The following is a 23217-nucleotide window of genomic DNA, read 5'->3' on the forward strand; positions in this document are numbered from 1 at the left end:
GCTCCTATTTCCTCTGTTGATGTGTATGTCGCCTGGTTGTAAATTGCCCTTGAACAGGATTGCTGAAATGCACCAATACTCACGGTTCACTCGGAGCACCGGAATGAAAGTAAAATATGGAAAAATTAACATCAGACCGTGGGATTCCCAGTTCTGTCAGACTGTATGGTTGCTTCCGGACTTTTGCAGAGATATTTTCTCTGCAATGAGTTCTCGGGAGCTCAGCACTGCTTCGGCTTTCGCTCATTGTCGCCCTCTTCATTGCAAGGAATTATCTTCTAAAAAAACGCCTGTCTGGGCTCGTCCGGGATTTGAACCCGGGACCTCTCGCATATTAATGCTACGCCCAAAGCGAGAATCATACCCCTAGACCAACGAGCCACCCGTTGGAGCCCAACGCAATGAAAACAACTTTTCAATGTATCCCAAAGTTTATCAACCATCTTTTCACAACGCAATTGTTTATCAACCACTTTTTCACAATGCAGCAGAGGTGTCAATGAACAATGTTCTATTTCACTGCCTGTTCTCGTGAAGATCAGAAGCAGTTATATCAATTTTCACTACTCGCCAAGTCAGCCGATGGTTGTGACTCGCCAGTCCCGTGTGTAATGTCATTCTGCCAGTCAGTTGGCATTTTAGGAGAAATTCGAAGTCATCCTGACTTCATCAGTGGCCTCATGGTTAAGGTGTGAATGATGTGAATCATGATGTGATTGAATGAGCCTCTGTTGGAGTTTTCATGCTGAGGAGAAACATGTGGGACATGGTCTGGGAATGTTTCACACCGCTCCATTCCTAACATTCCCTGACCTGATGGGATAGAAATTTCCTGTGTTTGAAGCAGCTACATTCGAAACATGTTCCATCTGGCTGGACATCCAGGAGCGATTGTGGGGGGAACCTTCCTCCCCAACTCTTCATGGATAGAAAATCAAATGGAAGGAGGCGGTTTGCAAGTTTCTGAGAAGTTGACGAAATGTCGAGTGGTTTTGGCGATGGTCTGTTTATCCATTGTATTCTGCACGGGTGGGTGCAAAACCGACTCTCACCATTAATCGACGGAACGTTTCGTACATTGTTTCTCTCTATTTGAACACACTTAGCTGTGTTCTTCCACACTTTCTGTGAACTGATATGATTTGAATCAATGTCGCTGAGAGAAACTCCAATTCCGACATTGAACATTTGGTTGAATACTCAGGGTTTAAGACAGAGGATCATGTTTCCCTATGAATCTGCTGTGTTTTCTTCATTATCTATTCCTCTATCAAGGTCTGCAAAGACAGCTAGTCTGCTTTGAGCAGAACATATATTGATTGGCTCAGCTCCTTGCATGTCACCGGATCGTTGGTCTCGTGGTCTGATTCTCGGCTTGGGGGATTCATAGAAGACTGGAGCAGCAGGAGACCATTTGGTCCTTCAAGCCTACTCCACCGTTCATTCCGATCATGGCTGATTGTCCAACTAAAGAGCCTAATCCTGCTTTTTACCCATAACCTTTGATCCCTTTCGCCTCAAGTGCTATATCTCGCCGCCTCTTGAATACATTCAATATTTTGGTATCAACTACTACCTGTAGTAATGAATTCCAGTCGCCGGAATTTGGCGACGAGGAGATTTTGACAGTAACTTCATTGCAGTGTGAATGTAAGTCTACTCTGACAAATAAATAAAATTATCTTATCTACAACCACTTTCACTGTTGCCTCACAGGGCCAGTGACCCGGTTTCAATTCTGTCCGTGATTCACTGTCTGTGTGGAGTTTCCAAGCCGGTTCCAACAACATCGCGCATATCGACACAGACATCAAGTTTCTACAAAGATGCAAGAAAGCAGCAATCTCCACATGTGTGGAGTTCGCACATTTTTTCAGTGCCCTCATGGGTTTCCTCAAAGATGTGCAGCTTTGGTGAATTGGCCATGCTAAATTGTCCTATAATGTCCCAGCATGTTTGGGTTAGGGGGAATATCGGGGTAATTACCTGGGGATAGAGTGGGATGCTCTGTCAGAGAGCCGGTACAGTCTCAATCGACTGCATGCTTCCTTCTGAAGTGCGATGACCCTATGCCTCCTATACTTTTTTAAATCTTCAGTGTTCCCAAAACTTTCTGCTCGCAGTTACTGCAACGATTTCCGCCTGAGTACTTTAGTTCAATATTAGGCACTAGGATTCTGTGTGAGAACCTCTCTGGCTAAGTCGAAGGCACCCTGAAATCCATCGAAAAGGAACCGCCAGCTTCTGAAGCGACACCACGAACTTCTTACAGAAACTCAGCACCCATGGAACAGTTGAACCAGGAATACTCCTCGTCACAACGGACGTCTCGGCACTCTACACCAGCATCCCCCACGACGACGGCATTGCTGCAACAGCCTCAGCACTCAATACTGACGCCGGCATCTCCACATCTTAGTTCAATATGTTATACACTTTTACGCATCTCTCAGAGCCGCACTTAATTCAGTTTACTTCACCGAGAGGAACTCTGGATTCTCCAAACAAACCTTGCAGCTAAAATCCCTCATCGCTGTGTCCATTTCAGTAAATCCCATTTACACCCTCCCAAGGACCCTGACACACTTCCTAAAATCGCCCCATCTCTTCTGTCAAAATGCAGCATTGTTCCTGAGTGTGGAATTAATAATGTGTCTCTGCTACAATATCAGTGAGAGCTGAGACTGCAATTTCTGTTTCTCCAAGAGAATCTTTCTGTATAAAGCCGGAATTTACAGGGATTTCAGTCACTGCGACATTGCCTGGCCGTCGGTGCCTCACTGCTCGAACTCACTCTGTCTCTGTCTATCACTCGAACCCCTTTCAGTAACTCTATATAAAGGTGGGATGTTGTTGCTTAGTAACTGAGTGCACACAATCCGTATCTTCATCTGATCAAATAGAATTCAGCTTGTGAACAAGATCACCATTTCAACCAGTTCTGGGTTAACCTCGGCACAGCTCTGATTGGAGACAGCCCCCTGAATCTCGGGAACAGACACTGTGAGCATTACTGGTCTCAGAGACTTTAACAGTTACTGAAGAGGGAAACTCCAACTAATCCCGGAGAATCCACAGCACAGAGCGAGAGGAGAGGAAAGCCTGTCGTGGGAGCTCTCAATATGAGACACAGATTGGCATAACAATGTGCAGATGTGAACCTGCTCCTTCCGTTCCCAAACTGTTATAATCAGGAATACAGAACGCCCAGTAATGACCAGCTTGTTGCAATGTGTTTGAATGAACACGATGTCAGATCATCTAAGCAGCATTTTTAAATTCTCATTCATTCAATATATTCTGATGAAATGTGTCATTGCATAAGAATCTTCCTCTGATTTGAGACCTTGTTTTGCCCTTATGCCCCTGATGCTGATTTTTAAAAAATTCTGTTCATGCTATGATTTTCCTCATGGAACCACAGGAAGAACAAAAGAAAGGTAACAGCCATACAAGGAACTTATTCGGCCTAGCTTGTCCATGCCAACCTGGGGATAATAAAGTGTCATTTCCTAGTTCACCCAGCTGCACCCGGCCCGGAAACATGCAGCTGAAAGCATGATGGAGATCCAAAACCTTCATACCAAACATTCACTAGGATTTGTGGCTCTGTGAAGCAGCCGAAGTAAACACTCCCAAACATAGTCTCTGCGAGCAAGGTTCGAACCTGCGTGGGGAAACCCTGTTGGATTCCTCCTCAGTAACGTTCAAATTAACTTCATCAGGCACCAGGATTGTGCAGAGCACAGTGTGTGAGGCAAAATTTGTTCCTGTCCTTTGTATCTTTGTCTCTGACTGAGAACTCATTTCTTAGGCCAGAGACTTGTTTTTCTATTTCAATAATTTTTCATCAGAAACGAATTACGTCCGAATAAAAACTGAAAAAGAGAAATCTCCATTTTATTTCAAGACTGTCAAATGTTGCGTTCGCCCTGTTTCTGTCCACTCGGTTTAAAACACAAGATGCCGCGGATAAGGTTCTAAATAAATTATTAAATCGATGGTTGGGAATCGAAACCGGGTCAACTCTTTAGAAAAAGCAGCCAGACTTACCACTATACCACCATCAGTCACTTTGCTTAAACAACCCTTATTTTCATCAGTTATAATTACGGAACTACCTTAGTTGCTGATTTCATCAAGCTCCAGGTGTGTCCATCGCACAGTTTATAAACTCAACTTGGCTTGTCTCGTTTTTTAGGACGGCTGCCACCTGTTTACTGTTGCTTCAGACTGAGAACTCATTGATTAGCTTTGAGGCATGTTCTTTGATTTAAACAAAGTTTCCACTGACAGCAACTTTAAACTGGATTTTACCTTGGACACACACGGATGATGACAATATTTCTGAGGCCAAAACATTGAATGTTTTCAAAGCAATTAGATATAGCACTTGAGGCAAACTGGAGGAAAGGATACGTGGATACAATGTGGGACCAGTTGGATGATGAGCCATGATCATAATGAAAGGCGGAGCAGGCTCGAAGGGCCGAATGGCCTTCTCCAGCGGCGATGTTATTTTTCTGTGTTCTTTTCACTGCATCTGTTAATTTGCAGAAAGTTCAGCTCTGACAGTGAATCTGGTTTCCTCCAGGCCCAATCGGAGGGTGGTCAGAAACTGTCTGTCACTGTCAGAAACTCCATTATCAGCGACTGTGGGATGATTATTTAACTGGCTGTCATTGGTTGTTGAGGGTGTGATTTACTGTTATCTATCAGTGCAGGAGAAACAAATAAAACAGGAAATCCAGAGATTCCGAGAGCAGATAATTTGTATTTTCACCCGAAAGAAACGCAATGACATCTGTAATCACTATAATAACTGAAAAAAAAAACAGATATGATTGGCTCTTGCCGCGGAACCTGGTGAACAGATGTGGTCCTGCACCATATGGACTCCAGCGGTTCCAGAAGGCAGCTCACCACCACCTTCCCAAGGGCAATTATGGATGGGCAATAAATGCTGATCCAGACAGCGACGCTCACATTCCATGAATGAATTCAAAGGCAATCTGCGGAAAGCGGGCCTCAGAGTGTTACTGAGGTGAAGAACAGTTACTGAGGTGAAGAACTATAACTAACCCCCTGTAATCCGGAGCAAAGGCTAAAAGGAGGGGAAATTCCGTCTGGGACCTTACATTTGGTGAAAGTTTTGTCCTGTGAATGTGTAGGTGTGAATATTGTGTAAGAAAGTGTGCATGTCTGTGTGGAGTTTGCACGTTCTCCTTGTGTCTGCGCGGGTTTCCTCTGGGTGTTCCGGTTTCCTCCCACAGTCCAAAGACGTGCTGCTTAGGTGCATGGGCTATGCTAAATTGCTCCTTAGTGTCCCAGGATGTGGAGGTTCGGGGGATTAGCGATGGTAAAATTGCGCGAAAGATGCTGTTCAGAGAGTCGGTGCAGACTCGATGGGCCAACTGGCTCCTTCTGCAATGCAGAGATTCTATGCATACAAAGTGTATTCACTTATGAAACCAAGAATCCCTTCCGTTTTCCTAGCGACTCTTTTAAAATTTCTTCTCATCTTCAACGATCTCTCTGAACCTTAGGTCCATCTGGACCTGCACACTGTTTAGAACTGGACCATTCAGTTTCTATTGCCTCTCCCCATCTTTGCTGTCAAAATGCAGCACTGTTCCTGAGTGTGGGATTAATAATGTGTCTCTGCTACAATATCAATTAGAGCTGAGACTGCAGCTTCTGTTTCTCCAGGAGAATCTTTCTTGATAAACCGGAATTTACAAGGAATTCTGTCACTGAGACATTGTCTGGCCGTCTGTGTCTCACTGCCCTAACTCACTCTGTCTCTTTCTATCCCTCTGCCCCATCTCATCCACTCTATATGAAGGCGGGATATTGTTGTTTAGTGACTGAGTGCACACAATCTGTATCTCATTTGATCAAATAGAATTCAGTTCGTGAACAATATCATCATTTCAACCAGTTCTGGGTTATCCCCGGAACAACTCTGATTGGCTGCAGCCCCCTGAAATTGAGGAACAGACACTGTGAGCATCGCCGGCCTCAGAGGCTTGAACAGTTACTGAGCTGGAAAACCCCAACTAATCCCCGAGAATCCACAGCACAGAGCAAGAGGAGAGGAAAACCTGTCCTGGGAGCTGTCAATCTGAGACACAGTTTGACCTGACAATGTGCACCTGTTCTTTCCATTCCCAATCCGTTTGAGCCAGGAAAACCGAACGCGCAGTAATGACCAGCTTGTAGCAATGTGTTTGAATGAACGCGATGACGTATCATCTAAGCAGCATTTTGATATTCTCATTCATTCAATTCATTCTGATTAAATGTCCTTCTTATGCTCTGTGTGTCTTTACATCAGAATCTTCCTCTGACGTGAGACATTGTTTTGTCGTTGTGCACCTGATGCTGATTTTTTTTTTCATTCTGCTCACGTTATGATTTTCCGCATGGAACCGCAGAAAGAACCAGAGAAAAGTACCAGCACAGAAGGAATCCATTCGGCCTATCACATCCATGCCAGCCCGAGGACACGCCAGGTGTCCTTTCCAAGCTCAGCTTCCGACACCCGGCCCAGAGCCATGCAGCTGAAAGCATGATGGAGATCCACATACTTAATAGAAAAAAAATGGCGACTTCGTACGTGCCTGAAGCAAGCATTTCCAACCATAATCGCTGCGAGCAGGGTTCGAATCTGCGCGGGGAAACCCCATTGGATTTCGAATCCAACGCCTTAACCACTCGGCCATCGCAGCTACTTATTTTCCACAGTAATGTAACCACCTCAGTAACGTGCATATATTAACTTTATCAGTACCAGGATTGGACAGAGCACAGTGTGTGAGCTGAAATTTGTTCCTCAACTTTTACTTTGTATCTTTGTCTCTGAATTCATTTATTAGGTCAGAGACTTGTTTGTTTCTATTTAAATTATTTTTCAGTGAAAACTAATTACGTCCGAAGAGAAAATGAAAAAAAAAGTATCTCTATTACTGTCGAATGTTGCGTTTGCCCTGTTTTTGTTCACTCGTTTGAAAATGCAAGAGGCCGCCGATAAGGTTCTAAATAAATTATCAATGCGATGGCCGGGAATCGAACCCATATCACCTGCTTGAAAGGCAGCTATTTTCACCACGATACTACCATCGCTCGCGCTACATAAGCAATCGTTATTTGCATTTGTTATAATTACGGAACTACCTTAGAACATAGATCATTACAGCGCAGTGCAGGCCCTTCGGCCCTCGATGTTGCGCCGACCAGTGGAACCAATCGAAAGCCCCTCTAATCTCCACTATTCCAATATCATCCATATGTTTATCCAATAACCATCTGAATGCTCTTAATGTTGACGAGTCCACTACTGCTGCAAGCAGGGCATTCCACGCCCTTACTATTCTCTGAGTAAAGAACCTACCTCGAAGATCTGTCCTATATCGCTCACCCCTCAATTTAAACCTCAGTTGCTGATTTCATCAGGCACCAGGTGTGCCGGTAGTAAACTGAAATTGGCTTGTCTCGTTTTAGCCACTTTTTTACTATTGTTTCATACTGGGAATTCATTGATCAATTTTGAGGCCTGTTCTTTCATTGAACAAAGTTTCCACTGAAAGTAAATTGAAGCTTAATTTTCCATTAGAAAGATCGTGATGGTGAGGATTTCATTTTAAGGGTGCCCACCTACTGTTATGACCTGCGATAACGAATTTAAGAAATCAGAACTGTGATGGCCAGGAACTGACCCTAGATCAAATGCTCGCACAGTCACCACTCCACCACCATCGCTCACCTGGTTCTGCCACCCACTCTGTAAGAAAGTTCAGCTCTGACAGTGAATCTGGTTTCTTCCGGGTCCAATCTGCGGATGGTCAGAAACTGTCTGTCACTGTAAGAAACTCCATTATCAACGAGTCTGGGATGACCATTTAACTGGCTGTTACTGGTTGTTGTGGTTGTGATTTACTGTTACCTGTCAGTGAAAGAGCAACAAATAAAACTATACAAACACTTATTTGGAGAAAGGGCTTCTCTTGTGGCACTGGGAGCATTTGCATAATGGATCGTAGAATCATAGAAACCCAACATTGCAGAAGGAGGCCATTCGGCCCATCGAGTCTGCACCGACCACAATCCCACCCAGGCCCTACCCCCACATATTTACCCGCTAATCCCTCTAACCGACGCATCTCAGGACTCTAAGGGGCAATTTTTAACCTGGCCAATCAACCTAACCCACACATCTTTGGACTGTGGGAGGAAACCAGAGCACCCGGAGGAAACCCACGCAGACACGAGGAGAATGTACAAACTCCACACAAACAGTGACCCGAGCTGGGAATCGAACCCAGGACCCTGGAGCTGTGAAGCAGCAGTGCTAACCACTGTGCTACCGTGCCGCCCAATATCTGGTCCTGTTCAGTTTGACGGCAGTCATGTCTGATGCACTTTGATTCTTGCATTTTTTACCCACGATATCCTTTCCCTGTCACGACATGTCATGTTTATTTGCTCGTTTGCTTAAATGTTGAACTGGAACCAATTGGCCTATTATTTCAGCAAGATGAACTTTCTACTCTGAGCGCTCTTTGTTGCAGTACGAGCGCTGCAGCTGCGGATCTGTGGTGCAAAGAATGGCATGTAGGATTTCTCATCATTGTTTTATTTAATTTAATTTGATTTGTTATTGTCACATGTATTAGTATACAGTGAAAAAGTATTTTTTCTTGTGCACTGTAGAGACAAAGCATACCGTTCATGGAGAAGGAAAGAAGAGACTGCAGAAGGAAAGAAGAGACTTGCTCATTGTTCCACTGGAGCAAGCTGAGAGGGAATGATTGGAGGCAGGAGTGCTGGTGAGAGATTGATTGAATTATTTATTTATTTAATTAGTCAGCTAGTGTGTGTTTTTTTTGGCCTTTACTTTTGCAGTAGTATTTTTCTTAAGTTTAAAGTGAAAACCGGAAGTGGGCTGCTAAGGAGTCTGGGAAGGGTTTTTTAAGTGCGCCAAGTATAAAAGGTAGGCTGCAGTATACAGCGGGCAGCGTCGGGAGCGGGCAGGGGAGTGCGTGGGAAGCAGAGCGTGAGCTATAAGGCTTTGGCTCACAGTGCTTAGGCAGAATGGGCGAGCAGGAGTGAGTTTAAATTCATTTTTGCACTTTCTACCTGGTACTGGCAAGGGGATGGGTGTGCAGGCAGTGCTATGTTCCTCTTGCACTATGTTTGAGGTGAGGGACGACGTCAGTGTCCCTGCTGATTACATCTGTGTGAAGTGCACCCATCTGCAGCTCCTCCAAAACCGTGTTAGGGAACTGGAGCTGGAGTTGGATGAACTTAGGATCATTAGAGACGCAGAGGTGGCCATAGACAGAAGCTTAAGTAATACAGTTACTCCGAGGAATGAAAACAGATGGGTGACGGTGAGAGGGGCTGGGAGGAAGCAGTCCATGCAGGGATCCCCTGTGGTCGTTCCCCTTAGCAACAAGTATTCCGCTTTGGATACGGTTGAGGGGCATGACATACCAGTGGTGAGCCGCAGTGAGAGGATCTCCAGCACTGTCTCCATCTCTGTTGCTCGGGAGGGTAAGGGGCAGAGCGGGAGGGCAATAGTTATTGGGGACTCGTTAGTTAGAGGGATAGATAGGAGGCTCTGTGGCAGGAAAAGAGACTCACGGATGGTATGTTGCCTACCGGATGCCAAGGTCCGTGACGCCTCGGACCGTGTTTTCTGGATTCTGAAGGGGGAGGGGAAACAGTCACAAGTCGTGGTACACATTGGTACCAATGACATAGGTAAGAGAAGGGACGGGGATTTAAAGCAGGAATTTCTGGAGCTGGGCTGGAAGCTGAGAGCCAAGACAAAACATGTGGTCATCGCTGGTACGTTGCCGGTGCCACGTGATAGCGAGTTGAGGAACAGGGAGAGAGTGCAGTTAAACATGTGGTTGCAGGGATGGTGTAGGAGGGAGGGTTTCAGATACGTGGATAATTGGAACACATTCTGGGGAAGGTGGGACCTGTACAAACAGGACGGGGTGCACCTGAACCAGAGGGGCACCAATATCCTGGGAGGGAAATTTGATACCTCTTCAGGGGGGTTTAAAATAATTTGTCAGGGGAGTGGGAAAAGGAGTTGTAGTCTGGAAGTCAGTGAGGGTGGTGAGGTATTGGGGAAGGTACCAGGGTCAAGGGTGGGTACCGGTAGACAGGAAGGTGGGTTGAAGTGTGTCTACTTCAATGCAAGGGGCATCCTGAACAAGGTAGATGAACTTGGGGCGTGGATTGGCACTTGGGACTACGATGTTGTGGCCATTACGGAGACGTGGGTAGAACAAGGACAGAAATGGTTGTTGGACGTTCCGGGGTATAGATGTTTCAGTAAGTGTAGGGAAGCTGGTAAAAGAGGTGGAGGAGTAGCATTGTTAATTAAGGACAGTTAAACAGCTGCGGAAAGGCACTTCGAGGGGGATCTGCACACTGAGGTAATATGGGCTGAGGTTAGAAATAGGAAAGGAGCGGTCACGTTGTTAGGAGTATACTATAGGCCTCCAAATAGTAATAGAGATGTGGAGGAAGAAATTGCTAAGCAGATTATGGATATGTGTGGGGGTCACAGGGTAGTTGTCATGGGGGACTTTAACTTTCCAAATATTGATTGGAACCTTTGTAGGTCAAATAGTTCGGATGGGGCAGTTTTTGTGCAGTGTGTGCAGGAGGGTTTCCTGACACAATATGTGGATAGGCCGACAAGAGGTGAGGCCACATTGGATTTGGTACTGGGAAATGAACCGGGCCAAGTGTTAGATTTGGTTGTGGGAGAGCACTTTGGAGATCGTGACCACAATTTGGTATCTTTTGTTATTGCAATGGAGAGGGTAGGGCCGTACGGCAGGGCAAGGTTTACAATTGGGGGAGAGGTAATTATGATATGATTAGGAAAGAATTAGGGGGCATAAGTTGGGAACAGAAACTGTCAAGGAAAGGAACTAATGAAAAGTGGAACTTTTTCAAGGAACAAAGACTGGGTGTCCTTGATAGGTATGTCCCTGTCAGGCAGGGAGGAAATGGCCGAGTGAGGGAACCATGGTTCCTGAAAGAGGTGGAATGTCTTGTGAAAAGGAAGAGGGAAGCTTATTGAGGGATGAGGAAACAAGGTTCAGATGGCTCGATTGAGGGTTACAAGTTAGCAAGGAATGAGCTGAAAAAGGGGCTTAGGAGAGCTAGGAGGGGACATGAGAAGTCCTTGGCGGGTCGGATCAAGGAAATCCCCAAGGCTTTTTACTCTTATGTGAGGAATAAAAGAATGACCAGGGTGAGGTTAGGGCCGGTCAAGGACAGTAGTGGGAGCTTGTGTAGGGAGTCAGTAGAGATAGGCGAGGTGATGAATGAATACTTTTCTTCAGTATTCACCAAGGAGAGGGGCCATGTTTTTGAGGAATAGAAGGTGTTACAGGCTAATAGGCTGGAGGAAATAGATGTTCGGAGGGAGGATGTCCTGGCAGTTTTGAATAAACTGAAGGTCGATAAGTCCCCTGGGCCTGATGAAATGTATCCTAGGATTCTTTGGGAGGCACGGGATGAGATTGCAGAGCCTTTGGCTTTGATCTTTGGGTCCTCGCTGTCCACGAGGATAGTGCCAGGGGACTGGAGAATGGCGAATGTTGTTCCTCTGTTTAAGAAAGGGAATAGAAATGACCCTGGTAATTATAGACCGGTTAGTCTTACTTCGGTGGTTGGTAAATTGATGGAAAAGGTCCTTAGGGATGTGATTTACGACCATTTTGAAAGATGCGGATTAATCCAGGATAGTCAGCATGGATTCGTGAAGGGCAAGTCATGCCTCACAAATTTGATAGAATTTTTTGAGGAGGTAACTAAGTGTGTCGATGAAGGTAGGGCAGTTGATGTCATATACATGGATTTTAGTAAGGCGTTTGATAAGGTCCCCCATGGTCGGCTTATGATGAAAGTGAGGAGGTGTGGGATAGAGGGAAAGTTGGCCGATTGGATAGGTAACTGGCTGTCTGATCGAAGACAGAGGGTGGTGGTGGATGGAAAATTTTCGGATTGGAGGCAGGTTGCTAGCGGAGTGCCACAGAGATCAGTGCTTGTTCCTCTGCTCTTTGTCATTTTTATTAATGACTTAGAGGAGGGGGCTGAAGGGTGGATCAGTAAATTTGCTGATGACACCAAGATTGGTGGAGTAGTGGATGAGGTGGAGGGCTGTTGTAGGCTGCAAAGAGACATAGATAGGATGCAAAGCTGGGCTGAAAAATGGCAAATGGAGTTTAACCCTGATAAATGTGAGGTGATTCATTTTGGTAGGACTAATTTAAATGTGGATTACAGGGTCAAAAGTCGGGTTCTGAAGACTGTGGAGGAACAGAGAGATCTTGGGGTCCATATCCACAGATCTCTAAAGGTTGCCACTGAAGTGGATAGAGCTGTGAAGAAGTCCTATATTGTGTGAGCTTTTATTAACAGGGGGTTGGAGTTTAAGAGCCGTGGGGTTATGCTGCAACTGTACAGGACCTTGGTGAGACCACATTTGGAATATTGTGTGCAGTTCTGGTCACCTCACTATAAGAAGGATGTGGAAGCGTTGGAAAGAGTGCGGAGGAGATTTACCAGGATGCTGCCTGGTTTGGAGGGTAGGTCTTATGAGGAAAGGTTGAGGGAGCTAGGGCTGTTCTCTCTGGAGCGGAGGACGCTGAGGGGAGACTTAATAGAGGTTTATAAAATGATGAAGGGGATAGATAGAGTGAACGTTCAAAGACTACTTCCTCGGGTGGATGGAGCTGTTACAAGGTGGCATAACTATAGGGTTCGTGGTGGGAGATACAGGAAGGATATCAGAGGTAGGTTCTTTACGCAGAGAGTGGTTGGGGTGTGGAATGGACTGCCTGCAGTGATAGTGGAGTCAGACTTTAGGAACATTTAAGCGGTTATTGGATAGGCACATGGAGCACACCAGGATGATAGGGAGTGGGATAGCTTGATCTTGGTTTCAGAGAAAGCTCGGCACAACATCGTGGGCCGAAGGGCCTGTTCTGTGCTGTACTGTTCTATGTTCTAGAATGTAGTGTTACAATCATAGCAAGGGTGTCGAGAAAGATTAACGTAATGCAAGGGAGGTCCATTCAGAGGTCTGATGGCAGCAGGGCAGAAGCTGTTCTTGAGTCGATTGGTAGGTGATCCTAGACTGATGTATCTTTTTTCCCGATGGAAGAATGTGGAAGAGAGAATGTTGTCTGGTGAGACATTCAAAGTTGTGGGTCAGAATCTCATCGAAGTCGGCTTTTTAGGTAAAGTTTGAAGAAATCAGGAACTGGTGTATCAATGCTCTCAGAGAAGTGAAACTGCCGACTGGAACTTCATGAGAATGCCTATAGGGCAGAAGGAAAACACTTGGTCCGTCGGGCCTGCACCGACAACAATCCCACCCAGCCTGTATCCTCGTAACCCCACATATTTACCGTGCTACTCCCCCTGACACTGAGGGACTATTTAGCATAGCCAATCCTGCTAATACGGTGCTAATTTTCATGGCTGAGCTGCCTATTCTGGAAAGACAAAATCTGCCATTCGGGCCGCAAATGAAGCTGGCGTCTGCTTTCGATCTTCTGAAACCACATGTTAATCTGGTGGCAAACTCCTGTCCAAAACTGGCGTCCTGATGTGAATCGAGTTTCTCATCGGATGAGAAAAATGGGAATGTGGAATTATTCTGGACCATTCACCCGTCAAGCCTGTGTCCCCAAACTTCATCTTGGTTCCGTGAACCTCAAAATACTGAACGAATCATCAGTTCACCGGCAATAAAGAGACAAAACATATACACCACCGAAGAGGATGGGACGCGAACACAGTACAACGGATTAGCAGTCCATCGCCTTAACCACTCGGCCACGTCGTCATACCGTGATTGTTCCCCAAACCACCTCTTGTGTTTTAACATCCGTAACAAATAACACATTTCTCCCGCAGGATAACGTTCCCTTTCCGCTTTCTCGTTAATCTTGATTCGCTGTTACGTTTCCATTTGATGTAAATCCAGAGAAAGTAAAGAGAGAGACAGTTCACCTCTCTGGTCCCGATATGGTTTTGAATTCTCTGAACATGAACCTGATGTAAAACGCTATTAGCGCTGTGAGTTTGTGGCGCAGCGGAAGAGCGTTTGACGTCAGAATAGCGGGCTGCGTGTTCAAATCACAGAGCTTTTCGACGCAGGTCTTTGGATTTTAGTTGTTTGCAATTGTTCCTGAAATGGCAAATTCCAAAAACTGTGATAGAAATGAAATTTTAGGGATGATCCCGTTCGCATGCTCAGTTTATTTTTTTGCACACTTTTATATTTGAACAATGTGTCAGGAATATGATTCGTCCATTGTTTGTAAAATTGAAGCAAGGTCGACAGTCCCACTTGTTTCTGGGAGCCATCAATGGGGAGAGCTGACTGGCTGTGATTCACACCTCAGATGAGGAGCAAGGCTGAGAAGGCGGGGCCTTCATGAACAATCTCAACTGATACAGGAATTGATCCCGCAACTGAGCTAAACTGGGACAAATGCGCTGGACGACTCATTGATGAAAATCAAGAAGATGAAGCAAATGGACTGCGGAGAAAACCCAGATTTGCCTTGGGGCAGCAGCAGAATGCTTCTATTCGATGGAGTGAGTACATGATAGCAGAAGATGGTTTTGATCCATCGACCTCTGGGTTATGGGCCCAGCACGCTCCCGCTGCGCCACTCTGCTTCGAAAGTTGATCCCTCCCTGCTTATTACTGCTACCCGCGAGCCAGGAAACTATTCACTGTCTCTTTTTGTTTCAAACAAGGCCCACGTGTTGGAAAGGACACAATGGCTGGATAATAACACATAACATCACCCCGAATGTAACAGACAGACGGAACAGCAGTAAAAGACTATTCGGGCACACACACAATGAGAGACAGAAAAGCTTCAAGCAAAGCAGCAAGATACTGAGATGGAAAAGCTGATTATGTATGAAAAGGGACTTTCTGTTCCACAAAGATAGGCCCTGTTTTGAAATGTATTTCCTGTTGTGTAACTGTGCTCTCTGCTGGGAAACTGTTCTCTCTGTTTGGAACTATGACTCTGTCGTTGACAGATCTTCACTGTGGTTCTGACAAATTCTTCCCTGTTCTTTAAATGTGTTCCCGGTTTGTAAATATGTTCCGTTTTGAGCAGAAGTTTTCCTTTTGTGTGAAATGTTCTCTGTTGTTCCGTGAAGATGTTTTCTGTGGGAAAACAATCGACGGAAATTTCAAGGCCGCCATTTCTGAGGCTTGCTTTCAATTCCAGCTTTGTTTGGGCCGAATGGCCTCCTCCTGTTTCTGTTTTCTATCCATGTGCCTATGTGTTAAATCAGTGAATTTGAATTTCACCAGCTGCCATGGTGGGATTTACTCCGTGTCCCCAAAGATTAGCGCGGGCATCTGGATTACCAGCCCAGTGACATCACCTTTCATCCCTATAAACAAAAACAAAGAACAAAGAGCAAAGAACAATACAGCACAGGAACAGGCCCTTCGGCCCTCCAAGCCCGCGCCGCTCCCTGTTCCAAACTAGACCATTCTTTTGTATCCCTCCATTCCCACTCCGTTCATGTGGCTATCTAGATAAGTCTTAAACGTTCCCAGTGTGTCCGCCTCCACCACCTTGCCTGGCAGCGCATTCCAGGCCCCACCACCCTCTGTGTAAAATACGTCCTTCTGATATCCGGAAGCAGTTCATTCAGCTCAGCATTAAACCTCTTCCTGAGGAGATTAGAATTCCCGCCACAGAATTTCAATTAGCCGATCGATACAAAGCATTTTGTTCTCGTTTGGAACATTACCAATTTATCCAGATCAAACACACATTGTGGAATAGTTCTGATCTAATAATACTAAGATAAGTGAGAATCAAATGAACAAAGTTACAAGAAAAGTAATTCTGTTTGGAACTAACGGTGGATTTCAGTTAACGGGCGAGAGCTCGGTTTTCAGGAGGTTCCACCAGATTTCTGTATAAAGAGACCGGATTCGAACCTGCAATCGTTAGATACCAGCATGTACTGTCGCGAAATTAATGGCTTTACCCGCTAGTCTACGGTCAGGCAGAGCTGCCCGTTTGTGGAATTTGTGGAAAATTCCTTATTCAGTCCTGTTCGTTCGCCTCCCCCCCAACCGCCCCCCCACCCCCCCCCCACCACCCCCACCCCCAACCGCCCCCCCCCCCCACCCCACCCCCTCCGCCCCCAACAATCATCTCTTTTTCTGCTGCATCGATGACTGTATCGGTGCCGCGTCCTGCTCTCGTCTGCACCTCGACAAAAAATAGCTGCTTTCCTTCCAATTTCCACAGTCGCACCTTCACATGGTCCATCTCTCACACTTCCCTACCCTTCCTTGACCTCTCTGTCTCCAATTCTACACAGACTGTAATTAAAACCCTATTGACTCACACGTCGAGTACAGATCCTCATTCCCCGCTCCCTGTCAGGACGCCATCCCCATTCTCCTAGCTTCTGAACCTCAGTCGCATTTGTTCCCCTGATGCCTCTTTCCAAAGCAGCGCTCCTGATATGGACTCCAGCTTCCTGAAACCAGGGTGACTCCACCCCCACCCTCGGTGTTTGACTGGGCGCTCAACCATGTCCCATTTATCTCCCGCACCTCTGCCCTCACCCCTGCCCTCACCCCTTCCTCTCCCAGAGCCACGATCGGCTCCCAAAAGATAGAAATCAAATAGACCTTCTCATTGTCTTCTTTTCCAACATTTCGTCGATACCTTCACGAAATCCAATAGGAATAGCGATCATTTTTTCAGGCAGTGACCAACCCTCTGGAAGTGATCAAAGAGAATGAACAGCTTCAAACACACTCGCTGCAAGTCGGGTTTGAAACTACGCGAAGAAACCCCATTGGATTTCAAATGCAACGCCTTAACCACTCGACCATCGCAGCTGTAACCGCCTGCAAATTTATGAACAGCTGATTTCTTTAAACTTTACCTTTGAATGTCTCACCAAACCATGACACGCTATGGGTTGCGCCACAAAGCCACACCAGGAGCCGTTATTCCGAATCCCCACATGGTTATTTCTGACGTCGTCGAACAGACAGTTCAAAAACTCAGTGAAATGTTTTGGGAAGTCCTGTGGTTGTTAAAAGAGCTACAGAAATTCTAGTAGAACTCCGAAAGGACACAGACATGCTGGTGGAATGGGGGGGGGGGGGGGGGGGGCATATGGCAGATGAAGAATGAAGTGATTCATTTTGATGGGAAGAACGCAAAGAGGCAATATAAAATAAAGGGTATAATTCCAAATCGGGATGCAGGGAAAGCGGGAAATGTGTGAACCTGTGTATAAATCATTGAAGGTGGCAGGACAGGTTGTTAGAGTCGGACATTATCCTCAGATTTAAAAATGAAGTCAAGATGTTGATACAAATTTATTGCAAACAAAATCCAGATGTATTATTAGATCGCACATTAGATATTCCCAGCATTGCCCCTCCGCATGAGGTGTGGTAGCACTTGGGCTAAATCACCACCAGTAAGCTCTCCCCATTGAGGGGGAAAGCAGCCTCTGGGCATTGGCAACAACGGCGACTTTACCTTTATATCTGTGTCATATTCTTTGATTTTATTTGATTTGATTTATAATTGTCACATGCATTAATAGACAGTTAAAGTAATGTTCATTGCATGCTATGCAGACAAAGCATACCATACATATAAAAGGAAAGGAGAGAGTGCACAATGTAGTGTTACAGTCACAGCAACGTGTAGAGAAAAATCAAATTAATACAAGATAAGTCCAATCAAAATTCTGATGGCAGCAAGGAAGAAACTGTTCTTTAGTTGGTTAGTGCCTGTCCTCAGACTTTTGTCGCTTTTTCTCGACGGAAGCCGGTGGAAGAGAGCATGTCCAGAGTGCGTCGCTCCATGATTAAACTGGCTGTTTTTCCAAGGCAGGTGGAGGGTGGGGTGAGGTTTGAAGGCAATGCTGCAGGGTGCTCAGTGTGAAAACAGCCGATTTTAAAGCACGTGTGTCGGAAAGTGAAGGGTAAACTTGTCTGTGTGAACATCACAGAAAAGCTCTGTCTGGTGCTGTGTCCAAGAGACAAGTTTTGTGTTGTCAGTAAATTAACTCCTGTAATGAAGGCACAAAATCTGAAACAGGAAATGCTGGAAATATTCAGCAGCTCCGAAAGCAGCTGTGGAGAAATATTCCTGTTGCCAGGATGAAAGCCTCCAATTGCATAGTTCACGTTACTCAGACCTCTCAATCTTAGCACCTTCTTGCAAGGAACACGTAGGGCGGGAATTGGGTCTTTGTTGACTTGAGCAAATAGAGCAATGCACAAGCCTAGTAAACAGGAGATCTCGGTATCAAATCCCAGCGAGAGCCTTGAGTCCTTTCAAGTGATCAGTGCAATTGTGCAAGTCACAATGTCCCATCCTTGCTAGTCAATATTGTCTTTACCTTGACAGTGGATGATCTACAAAGATGAAACAAAAACATGTTTCGAGACTCCCCACAAATATATCTACTATTTATTTACTCGATCAGGTATTTTCATCATTTTGCAGAAAAACAATAATCTGCAATAAAGCCAATGCTGTAAATTCTACAAATACAACTTTCCATTTTTTTTTCCTCAGGGAATTTTTAACACAGTCGAATGGCCTTACAATCATACAATCCCAACAGTGCTGAAGGAGACCATTCTGCCCATCGAGTCTGTACCGACTCTCCAACAGAGAATTGCACACAGACCTATCCCCGCGTCGCCACGCATCCACCCCGCTAATCTACCTATACAAACACCTTCGGGATCAAGGGGCAATCGAGCATGGGCAATCCACCCAACTTGCTCATCTTTGGACTGTGGGAGTAAACAGGAGCACTTGGTTTCCTGAGATATCTTGCCTGGGTGAATGCAACTTGAACAGCACTACAGAAGTTGAGCACCATCCAGGACAAAGCATCCCACTTCATTCGCTTCCCATGCATAAAAATTCACTCCCTCCACTACAGCAGTGTGCACCATCTACACAATGCACTGCAGCAACTCAGCAAGGCTCCTTTGCCAGCAGCTTCCAAACCAATGACTACGACAGCCTGGAAGGACAAGCGCAGCAGACACACCAGAATAACACCACCAGGTTGCAGGGCACTGATATTCATTTATTGATTGTAGTTATTTGTAAGTTGTTGTTGCGTGTGTGTGTTCTTTAATCCTCTTTATCTTGCAAAAGAAGTGAAATATCTAATTGAAAAAGATGCTACTATTTCTAACCCAACCAGCGAACGTTGTATCAAACTTAAAGAAAGCCCCCGGGGTTTGTGATTTATTCTCGAGTTAGTGGTTTCCCTGGGAGCCGAGGCAACAGAAATAGCATGGAGAGATGGCAGAGCAGGAAGCTGAATCACATCATTGAAGCAGCAAACTGTTTGCCCCGAATCTGACCCAAAATCCAACGCTGGTGGGTCTCGAAACCACAACCTTTGAATGGCTAACTTGCTATCATGTAGAAGTCCAACGCGCCTTCTATTGCGCCACAGAGCTGCGTGACGGAAGTTTACTTTACTTGTCCATATATGGATTTTTGACAACGTAGAAACAATTCGTATTTTCACCAATCTCGTAGTTAAAACGTCAAGAACTGTTCAGAGGAACTTCATTGATTGCAACTCGTGTTGGAACATCTTATGTCTGTTGAGACAGTTGTGGAAATACACACTTTTATACAGGAAATGTGTCCATCACAGAATGATCCTCCCTCTCTCTCTTCCTCATTCTCCTGTACAGCTTGGAGTCAAATCTCGCAGGCTTGATAGTCGGGAGACACGTTCTACTCTATCTGCCACAGGGCTGATCAGAACCTGTTCCCTGTTCCAGTAAAACATCTGCACAGAACACAACGCAAAGCTGGAAGCTGGAAATCTGAAACAAAAACAGAAAATGCTGGAAGTGCTCAGCGGATGAGGCAAACTTTTTGATTAATGGAGATTTCTGGAAAACAAATTCCTGAAGCACAGCACAGCTGCACAGTTTAAAGTTTCCTTTCATCCACAATGGATGGGCCATTCTATGATTTTGAATAATCCAAATTGACAATGCGCATTGTTATTCTAGTGGCCACAGCCTGATAACCACTCCAGGCATTGATGTCGCCCTTGGATTTTAAATTTGTAAATCCATTCTCTATCTTTTAGAGCTGCAATTGAAACTGTATCTATAACCCATTCAGTTCATTGTGAGTGAGAAGGAGAATTGAAGATACATTTGGATAATTTTCCTTTGACTGAATTTGTACAGAAGCATAAAGGCGGGCATCACACACAGCACTTCATGAAACTCACCCGCTCAAAGCTTAGTGTTTAATCAAGGGATGGTTCTATTTATTCATTTATTATTAATGGAGAATAGAAAAGTTGGAACTGTATGCAATCTGGGCAATATAACTGAGCAAAGTGAAACACAATGGGGACTGGGCACGATAAGCCTCCCATGGGCAAAAGACAAAGTGGAGGTGTGACGTTGACTGCCTTGTGAGACGGAGCAGGGAAATGTTGTCGGATGAAGATACATAGGAAAGTCGGAGTGCGAAATGTTTAATGATCACTGTACAAGCAAAAGGTGCAATGCAGACTGCAGGCTGGATATTCAATTCTTACTATCCTAAACAACAGTGATTCAAAATGCCACTTCGTTCAAAACATAATGCCAACCGGCACTAATACATTCCGTAAAAAGCATAGCCTTACTGATTTATATAATTTAAATGATTTAATTTCATTACAGAGGAAAGCAGCGTACTGGTAGATTTCAAAAAGATACGGCCAACAGATTTAGTATTTCTAAATTCCTCCGTCCCGGGTTCAATATAATGTGAACAATTCTTGTCTGTTGTGTCCCTCGCTGATGTCTGAACTTCAGTCTACCAGAGTGTGCTGACATCCACTGGCCGCAATACAAAACTGTAGTAGCGCGGAAAAAAATGCACATGAACTGTCGCTGTTGGCCGACATGTAGTTGGTCAAAGAAGACAGAGGGTAGCAGTGGAAAGTGGCGTTCCTCAGGGATCAGTGTTGTGACCTTTGCTGCTTGTAATATATATATAAATGATTTGGAGGAAAATGCAACTGGTTTGATTAGTAAGTTTGCGGACGACACAAAGGTTGGTGGATTTGCGGAGAGCGATGAGGACAATCAGAGGATACAGCAGGATATAGATCAGTTGGAGACTTGGGCGGAGAGATGGCAGATGGAGTTTAATCCGGACAAATGTGAGGTCATGCATTTTGGAAGGTCTAATACAGATAGGAAATATACAGTAAATGTCAGAACCCTTATGAGTTTTGATAGACAAAGGGATCAGGTACACAGGTCACTGAAAGTAGCAATGCAGGTGGAGAAGGTAGTCAAGAAGGCATACAGCATGCTTACCTTCATCAGCCGGGGCATTGAGTTTAAAAATTGGCAAGTCATGTTGCAGCTTTATGGAACCTTAGTTAGGCCGCACTTGTTCAATTCTGGTCACCATACGACGCGAAGGATGTGGAGGCTTTGGAGAGGATACAAAAAAGATTTACCAGGATGTTGCCTTGTATGGAGGGCATTAGCTATGAGGAGAGGTTGGAGAAACTTGGTTTGTTCTCACTAGAACGACGGAGGTTGAGGGGCGACCTGATAGAAGTCTACAAGATTATGAGAGGCATGGATAGAGTGGATAGTCAGAAGCTTTTTCTCAGGGTGGGACAGTCAATTACTATGGGGCACAGGCTTAAGATGCGAGGGGCAAGGTTTAAAGGAGATGCACGAGGCAGATATTTTACACAGAGAGTAGTGGGTGCCTGGAACTCATTGCCGAGGGAGGTAGTGGAAGCGGATATGGTAGTCACTTTTAAGGGGCGTCTTGACAAATACATGAATAGGATGGGAATAGAGGGATATGGTCCCCGGAAGGGTAGGGAGTGTTGGTTCAGTCGGGCAGCATGGTCGGTGCAGGCTTGGAGGGCTGAAGGGCCTCTTCCTGTGCTGTAATTTTCTTTGTTCTTTGTTCTATAACTTCGAAGTTGGTATTACCTGAAGCATTTGAATCGACTAGCACAGATGTACTAAAGGGCAATCGAGGTAATGAGACGTTGGAGAATGAATTTCAGAGGTAAGCAGATGATGTTCCGTTGAAGATTTTGAGTAGAGGACCGTGTGGAATCATATACTAATTAGAACAAAAGGCCCAATTTCAATTAGGTATCTTCCGGGTAGAATATGTACAGATTTGCAAAGTTTCTCAGATAGAGAGAGAGCGATACAGAATGAGTCCAACAATACATATAGAATCTTAGAATAGATACAACAGAGAGAGGGAGAGCATTCGGCCCTTTGCCTGTATGCTGGGCTGTACAAGAACATCTCAGCTCATCCCTTTCCAAGTCCTTGCCTCAAAACCCTGGAAATCCTTTCACTTCAGGTGCTGATCCCATTCTCCCTTGACAACCCGGATTTGATGCTGCCTCGACCACCCCCCCCCCCCCCCCCCGCCCCCCCAGGCAGTGCATTCCAGGTTCTAAACACTCAGCACATTAAAAACCATCTTTCTCTCCTCTGGCAATGGGAACAATATTTCTTCATCTCCTCTTCTTAGACTGCACCCACCAACCCACCACCTCTACCATCTCGAAGGACAGCAGCAGTAAATACATGGGAACACCAGCACTGCAAACTCCCCCTCAAGGCACTCACCGTCCTGACTTGGAAATACATTGCGGCTCCTTCACTGTCGCATTGGCAAAATCCTGAAAGACTGTTTGGCGAACAGCACTGTGGCTCTACCGACACCTCAGCGACTGCAGCAGTTCAATAAAGCAGCAAACCACCTCCTTCTTAAGGTCAGTTAGAGATTGGCAATGAATGCTGGCCTCGTCAGTGATGCCCTCTCGAAATGAATAAAACAAAAAAAAAACTCGCAACTACAACTGGAGACAGACAGATACAGAACAAATCTCACTCACGTGCCTTTGTTGGATACAATATGAATCCGCAAATCACATTCACTAACAGAGGGTAAAATGCAGTCGAAATTGGGCGATCGTTATCCAGTTGCAGTTTAACCAGTGTTTTATACAAGAACAGAAAACATCTTCACACAACATGCGACATTTTAACCCAATATGGAACATCATGAGACCAGATAATTAACTTTCTGCCGAACAGAAAAC

The 23217-nt window shown here is 45.2% G+C and overlaps 1 protein-coding gene and 3 non-coding genes across 5 annotated transcripts in view; all 4 read right to left on the reverse strand.

Annotated features, from left to right (window-relative positions):
• The window catches only part of LOC144483578 (uncharacterized), a 210062-nt gene that overhangs the window by 127662 nt on the left and 59183 nt on the right, over positions 1–23217 (reverse strand). The gene's annotated exons all lie outside the window — the stretch shown is intronic.
• trnap-ugg (transfer RNA proline (anticodon UGG)) lies at positions 297–381 on the reverse strand. The gene is given in 2 exon segments: positions 297–332; positions 346–381. It is a non-coding gene; the product is annotated as a tRNA-Pro (tRNA).
• On the reverse strand, positions 6650–6731 carry trnas-cga (transfer RNA serine (anticodon CGA)). Its single transcript has one exon. It is a non-coding gene; the product is annotated as a tRNA-Ser (tRNA).
• trnam-cau (transfer RNA methionine (anticodon CAU)) lies at positions 14659–14730 on the reverse strand. Its single transcript has one exon. It is a non-coding gene; the product is annotated as a tRNA-Met (tRNA).

Source organism: Mustelus asterias, unplaced genomic scaffold (genome assembly GCF_964213995.1).
Source record: "Mustelus asterias unplaced genomic scaffold, sMusAst1.hap1.1 HAP1_SCAFFOLD_76, whole genome shotgun sequence".
In the NCBI taxonomy this organism is placed as follows: Eukaryota; Metazoa; Chordata; class Chondrichthyes; order Carcharhiniformes; family Triakidae; genus Mustelus; species Mustelus asterias.